At 37.6% G+C, this 7,668-nt stretch overlaps 1 non-coding gene across 1 annotated transcript; it reads right to left on the bottom strand.

Annotated features, from left to right (window-relative positions):
• Positions 1-370: 370 nt before the first annotated feature.
• Positions 371-534, bottom strand: LOC121039557 (U1 spliceosomal RNA). Its single transcript, XR_005794838.1, has one exon. It is a non-coding gene; the product is annotated as a U1 spliceosomal RNA (small nuclear RNA).
• Positions 535-7,668: the final 7,134 nt, after the last annotated feature.

Here is a 7,668-nt window from a genome sequence, read left to right as displayed (position 1 = left end):
GTCTCCCTGAGTTAACCATGAGGTATTTGAAAATGGAATTATGTACAAATGTCACACTGGGCCTCAAGACTAAGAAAGCCAAAAAGTGATCCTATAAGGGTACTCCTCTCAAATCCTCAATTCTAGGATTTGTGATGAGTATCAGCCAAGCACTTAATTCTTTTCCATTTGATTTAGGTTGTCTTCCTTACTTGGGTCTGTCATGATCATCTATGTGGAAATGAGCCCCTAACTCCAGAGAGGAACTGGCAAAGATGTTCACTCTAAAGTAAACTAGGTTATGTTTAGACCACAGCACAACCAGGAAGCTTCTGAATGTATATGCATCCTGGAGGGGTTTGCTAAATTTCAGATTTTTTTTTTTTTTAACGAAGGGAAAGTGTGAACACAGTCCCACACTACCCCAAATTATGCAGTCCAGTTTCCCACATTTGAGGAAATTGCAGGGGTCAGCACATCCAGAGTGCAATAGATAAGCCTTGCCCTAGGAAAACCACCCTTGTGATTATGGTATCTCCCCTGCCAGGTAAGTATTGCTAAGTGTCAGATTTCAATGTGCAATAGGTTTGAAAACAAAACACACTTAGGAAGCCTTCAAACAGAAGGGCAGTCTGGACTCATGGTTGTTCTTATGTGTCATATAAACAGGGACAGTTTTTTTAGCAAAAACTTGGAAGTATTATGGTTGCCAGAGGAGATAGGAACATAATCCATTATCCTTCAGTGCTAAATGAATTCAAACTGTGACTTGTTTTCCTCAGCCACCATGAGCTTTGTTTTCTGATGGGATTCAGCTGAATCTGGATTGGAAAAAGGAACTAAAATAATTAACTGTACACCTCACAGTCTGGATCTGGCAACTTTTAAAGTCGAAGGCAGGACCTAGAGTTAAACATTATCATGTTGCCAGAGAAGAACAGAGCACTTTAAATTGTTCCCAGTTTTCATGTCTCTGGCTGCAGGGAAGTGGCATGGATAGGAGCAAAATGGATCAACCTTATTTCAGTTGAGACTCCTTATTCAACAGGGTACAGCATCCTACATCCTTTTCACTCATCTTTGAATTTTGCACATGCCAGTCCTCAAGGCGTTCCTTGTGGAAAGTTACCCCTGCAAAACCCAGGATGGACTCCACAGATTTTGTGGTAAATCATTTGGGGAAATGTTATATACTTTATCTCCTTCTTGAAGATTCATAATGCTCTTAGTCATCTTATAGACTCTGAGAAGTTCTTAAGTCAAAAATTTTTATTTATTTTTTTTGTATTCCTTTACAAATACTCTTTTAGTCCAGCATTTTTGAAATTTATATAACCATTGTTAAAAGACAAACTGAGGGCTAAATGTGTAAGGGCCACTAAGGAATCTACTGCTGAAATCATTGTTACACTATATGCTAACTAATTTGGATGTAAATTTTAAAAAATAAAAAATAGGGGCGCCTGGGTGGCGCAGTCGGTTAAGCGTCCGACTTCAGCCAGGTCACGATCTCGCGGTCCGTGGGTTCGAGCCCCGCGTCAGGCTCTGGGCTGATGGCTTGGAGCCTGGAGCCTGTTTCCGATTCTGTGTCTCCCTCTCTCTCTGCCCCTCCCCCGTTCATGCTCTGTCTCTCTCTGTCCCAAAAATAAATAAACGTTGAAAAAAAAATAAATAAAAATAAATAAAAAATAAAAAATAAAATAAAAAAAAGATAAACTGAGACCTAAAAACTCCACCAAAAAACTATTAGAAGTAATAAATGAATTCAGTAAAGTTGCAAAAATTAAAGCCCAGAAATCAGTTGGGTTTCTATATGCTAATTAATACCCCCAAATCAGTTGTGTTTCTATACACTAATAATGAAGTAGCAGAAAGAGAAATTAATAAAAAAAAATCCATTTACAATTGCAACAAAAAATAATAAAATACCTACAAATAAACCTAATAAAAAGATAAAAGACTTGTGATCGGAAAACTATACAACATTGATGAAGGAAACTGAAAATGACATAAAAAAATGGAAAGATATTCCTTGCTCCTGCATTGGAAGTATCAAAATTGTTAAAATGTCTGTACTACCCAAAGCATCCCTATCCAAATACACATAACATTTTTCACAGAACTAGAACAAATAGTACTAAAATTTGTATGAAACCCCAACAGACCCTGAGTAGCCAAACCAATCTTAAGAAAGAACAAAGCTGGAGGTACACAATCCCAGATTTCAAGGTATACTACAAAGCTCTAGTAATCAAAACAGTATGGTACTGGCACAAAACCAGACATAGATAAATGGAACAGAAAAGAAAGCCCAGAAATAAGCCCACACTTTTATGGTCAATTAATCTATGACAAAAAGGCAAGAATATACAATGGGGAGAAGTAAATTTCTTCAACAAATGTTTTTGGAAAAATTGGTCAGCTACCTGAAAAAGAATGAAACTGGACCACTTACACCATACACAAAAATAAACGGAAAATAGATTAGAGACCTAAATGTGACACCTGAAACCATAAAATTACTAGAAGAGAACACAAGCAGTAGTTTCTTGACATCAACCATAGCAACATTTTTCTACATATGTTTCCTAAGGCAAGGAAAACAAAAGCAAAATTAAACTACTGGGTGTGGAGTTATTTTTTAGAAAGTGCATTGTAAGCCCTGGGGAAGTGAATGGGGTAATTGCTGAAATGTCAGCGATGTTCTGGTCTCAAGAACGCAAGTGCTCTATGAAATTCAGAGGCCCATGATCTCCCAGGAGCCTGGGAATGACCCACTGTAATTGTGTAGCAGTCCTTGAGACTGTACATCTTCCCTGCATGCTTTCATGTAAACACCAGATGTATGTTTGATCTATGTCTGGAGGCTCCTTGTGTTTACCTCCCATGCTTTGACATTCTTTGATCTTTATAACAGGTGAACATGAAGTAAAGATTACGTGAAGTTTGCTGCTGCTGCTGTTTTGCTAGCAGAGGACAGCCCTGCATGTCCGCTCAGTTTCAGTGTCTGAGAACTTTTTCTTCAGTGCCTGGCTACAAGTGGCACCCCAGCAGGTACCAGCAGACAACTGGATCCCTGCTGTGAACCTCATCTCTCAAACCAAAAAACAGGACTAGGACATCTGCTGTTCAGGTAGGAACTATCAGCACTGAAAGCCCATGACATTCATTCAGGTAGGAACTACCTGCACTTAATGCCCACCATGAGATGAAAAATTTATCCCTAATCTTTTCTGTTCCAATCAGGCATGCAGAAACCCCTCATTGTCTTGTTTCTTTTAATTTTGTTTTCATGTTCTCTTGTCATGGGGATTAGCTATTTAAACAGCAGAATATACATAAGGAGCAACTCCATATGCTTTTGCACTCATCAGGATGTAAAGTTTCAGACAAAGATCTGACCCAATTGCTCTCTATAATTTATCAGCAATGCCCATAGTACCCTGCTGAGGGGTCCCTTGAAATGGCCAATTGGGAGTGCATAGTGTGCTGCTTAAAAATGCTCTTGGCCCAATAAAAATCTCTCATTTACACACCTGGAATGCCACATTGCTATTCATATTTTACAAAAAAACCCTGATTGAAATAGCTGGCAGGACTTGGGGGAAAAAGAATAAAAAAATAAAAAAGTTATGCCTCTGCTCATCTCTCTGAGCTAACGGGCTTTAAGACAGTGAGACCTCTTTCTCTGTCCCCTGAGCTTTTATTCATCTCCAGCCTTGTTGGTGGCACCTCACTTCTTCTGCCTTTCTTTCCCTCCTCCTACTTCTACACCCCCTGGGATGCAACCTACATGACTGACTTCTATACCTTCTAGGTGCCCCTGGCACCATCACTGTCAAGGGGCAAGGAGCACACCCTTGAACTTAAACCACCCACTTCAAATTTCCTCACCAATATCCCAAATAAAAATTGACAATGGTAAACATATTGCTTGACTTTTAAATGGACTCAAATGGAACATACTTGTTATTTAAAATACTTTAAGTTTATTGATTTAATTAAGATAGGCCCGTCTTTAAAATTATCAACATTAAATATAAAAATTCTTCTACCTAAGCTTACTAAAAGTCAAATAAGCTCATGTTATCTTTGTTGCAATTTGTTAACAAAATGACAACTTAAAATGATGGCTAATTCTCCTCAAAGATTTTCATGGGTAATTGTTAAGATAGCTTCCAAGGCCCTTGGTAACCTAAAACTTTAAGGTTTTATTTGGGAGATAAACTGGATTAAATTCATTGCACATTTAGGCCTTTTCCAAATTGGATGAAATTCTAAAGCATTACTCACTAAACATAGGTTTGTGCTTTTGGCTTCTTATGATAAAAGAACTAAGAATATTTAAATCTGTTAAAAAACTTGTTTCATGCTTAATTGATTCATAAATTTGCCATCTAAAAAATCCTACTATAACAGATAGTCCATAGTTGGTTGCTACTTAGTTTTCACTGGAGACTAAGGTTTCTAAGAGTTAAAATTCTGCTAAACATAATTAATACTGATGAAAATAAGAAAAGTTACTGTTTGCAGAAAAGTAGGAGATATGTAAAAAAGATATAAGGAATGGGAATGCATTTTTTGCTAAAGGTTAAAAAGAAAGTAATTTTGCCCAAAATGAGACTGATTGTTTGAAAAAAATAGGGCTTGGGACAAAATCTAAATACAAAGAAAAGTTGTAGAAGGTTCGTAAAAAAATCTTTGGGGAAAAATTTATATATGGTTAGGACAGACTAAGGTTGAAATAAATGGATTTTAAAAATACACTGATACAATATTAAAATTCTGCTTTTCTCTCCGTTCAAAAAGTTTTTTTGGATTGTGGATCTGCTCTTAAAAAAATGTAAACAAAGTTCATTTCTCTTTTGTCTGCCAAAAAATTCCCAGGAGGAGCCAAGACGGTGGAACAGCATGGAAGCTTTTTGTGTGTCTCATGTCCATGAAATACAGCCAGACCAACACTAAACCATCCTACACACCTAGAAAACTGGAGGATTAACACAACAATCTGCACAACCTGAACCACAGAATTCAGCAGGTATGCAGCACAGAGAGGTGAACTTTGGGAGCAAGAAGCTGCAAAAGGTAGGGAACTGCTTTTGAAGGAGGAGAGAGGATGGAGACTGGGGAAGGGGGGAGAATATGGGAAAATCACCCCTCCCCAAAAGCAGCTGGAAAGAAAGTGGAAAATTGGAAAGAGCCACAAGGACTAAACTAAAAAGGGAGAAAGGAGAAAGGAGAGGGTTTAAATTCCATAAAGACTATAAACAAGGGGAGTGCAAAGGCTGCAACCCCGCAGCTCGTTACCTGGCAGTGCTCTGGTGGGAAGGGTGAATCCCCAGGAGCAGAGTGGGGTCCAGGAGGTTCTCGGGCCACAAGGAGAAAAGCAGTTCCACTGCTGGAAGGACATTTGGTAGGGACTGTTGAAGCTACCTGGTCCCAGCAGACCCTGGAAAGCAGCCACATTCACTGGTGCTGGGGCAAGGTCATTAAGGGTGAAGCCAGGTGCCAGATGTGTGTTGTGATTTTCCATAATCCCTGAGATGTTGCTGCTACACTGTCTCACGAACATTTTCTGGGATGGGCTGGCACCTGGCCGCAGTCTTGGGGCACCGGCAACAACAGGGTCCAGCAGGCGTACCTGCGTGCAGCCGATATTTGGCCATTGCCCATTCAGCCATTGTTGGGTGAGACCCTCCCCCAGAGGGGCAGAAAGCATCAAAGCCACAGTCCTTCAGAAGTAAGGGGCAGGGGAAAACAGCCACATCTGAGATAAAACTTGGGAGAGAGGTACTGCCTGAGGCCTGGTCACAGTGAAGAAGCGGGGAGTGGATGAGAGCTGAAGACAGAGGATGGGTGCATGATTGCTGATCTGAGAGAAGAGACTGGGTGGCCGGGTGGTGCCATTTTCACTGCTCCTGTGCATGTGCATACACACCTACGAACCCCACAACAATCCACCCCAGTAGGCTAGCAGCACCATCTAGTGGAGTGCAGAGCTGTTACACTGAGCCCCACCCAAATGGGCCAACTTCGCTCTTCGGGATCACAAGTCTCACTGCCGGCTTGGTTTATGGACTATAGGGAGCTACATAGACCGACTTCTAGGGGAAAACAAAACAATGTCAGTCCTACTTCAATCTGTTGGCAGGTTCATCTGTTCAATTTTCTTTCTTTTTTTTCTTTTTCCTTTTTCTCTGTTACAATTCTTTTCTTGTTCTTAAATATAGAAAGAGAAACAATTCATTTTTATTTTCAATTTTTATTAAAAATATATTTCTTAATTTTTATTACTACATTTTTTACTTTTCTGTAAATTTTTTCAAATTCTACTTCCATCTTATTTTGGTCTACTTCAGTGTACTCACCTTTTCAAATTTTCAAACAATTTCCTTTTTTTCTTTCTTTTTCTTTTTTTCTTGTTTCTTTTGTTTTTCTTGAATGCAGAAAGAGAAAAAACTTCATTTTTACTTTCAATTTCTATTAAAAATAGTTTTATTTCATTTTTATTACTATATTTTTTTACTGTTATGTAAATGTTTTTCAAATTCTATTCTACTTCCATCATTTTACTTTAGTCTACTACATTGTATTCACTTTCTCAAATTTTCAAAGGATTTTTTTCTTTTTCAATCTTTTTTCTCTTTTTTGTTTCTTTTCTTTTTTCTTAAATACAGAAAAAGAAAAAAATGAAAAAAATCATATTTATTTTTAATTTCTATTAAAATATTTTTCTTTAATTTTTTTTCTACTATATTATTTTTGTGTATATTTTTTCAAATTCTATTTTACCACCATCATCTCATTTTTGTCCACTTCACTATATTCATTTTTTCAAATTCTCAAATGATTTCTTTTTTTCTCTCCCCCCTTTTTTTCTCTAATCTGTCAAACCACATTCAACACCCAGACCAAAACACACCTACAATCTAGCATCATCTATTCAATTTGTGTGTGTGTTTTTAATTTTTAATTTTAATATTTTATTAATTGTAATTTTTTTTAATTTCAATTTTTCTACTTCATTAATTCCTTTTCTCTCTTCAAAATGACAAAACTAAGGAATTCACCCCAAAAGAAAGAGTACAAAGAAACGACAGCCAGGGACTTAACCAACACAGATATAAGCAAGATGTCTGAGCCAGAATTTAGAATCACGATAATAAGAATACTAGCTGGAGTCGAAAATAGATTAGAGTGCCTTTCTGCAGAGGTAAGAGAAGTAAAAATAGCCAGAATGAAGTTAAAAATGCTATAACTGAGCTGCAATCACAGGTGGATGCAGTGGCAGCAAGGATGGATGAAGCAGTGATATAGAGGAGAAAATTATAGAGAATAATGAAGCAGAAAAAAAGAGGGAGATTAAGGCAAAAGAGCATGATTTAAGAATTAGAGAAATCAGTGACTCATGATTAAGTGGGATTTATTCCTGGGATGCAGGTTGGTTCAATATGTGCAAATCAATCAACATGATACACTACATTAATAGAAAAAAAGGATAAAAACAATATGATCCTGTCAATAGATGCAGAAAAAGAATTTGACAAAATGCAGCATCCTTTATTGATAAAAAACCCTCAACAAAGTAGGGATAGATGGAACATACCTCAAGATCATAAAGGCCATATACAAAAGACCCAGAGCTAATATCATCCTCAATGGGGAAAAACTGAGAGCCTTTCTCCTACA

The sequence above is a fragment of the Herpailurus yagouaroundi genome, unplaced genomic scaffold, assembly GCF_014898765.1.
Source record: "Herpailurus yagouaroundi ecotype Mexico unplaced genomic scaffold, PumYag 180, whole genome shotgun sequence".
NCBI classification, from domain to species: Eukaryota; Metazoa; Chordata; class Mammalia; order Carnivora; family Felidae; genus Herpailurus; species Herpailurus yagouaroundi.
This window is presented reverse-complemented; position numbering and strand designations above follow the sequence as displayed.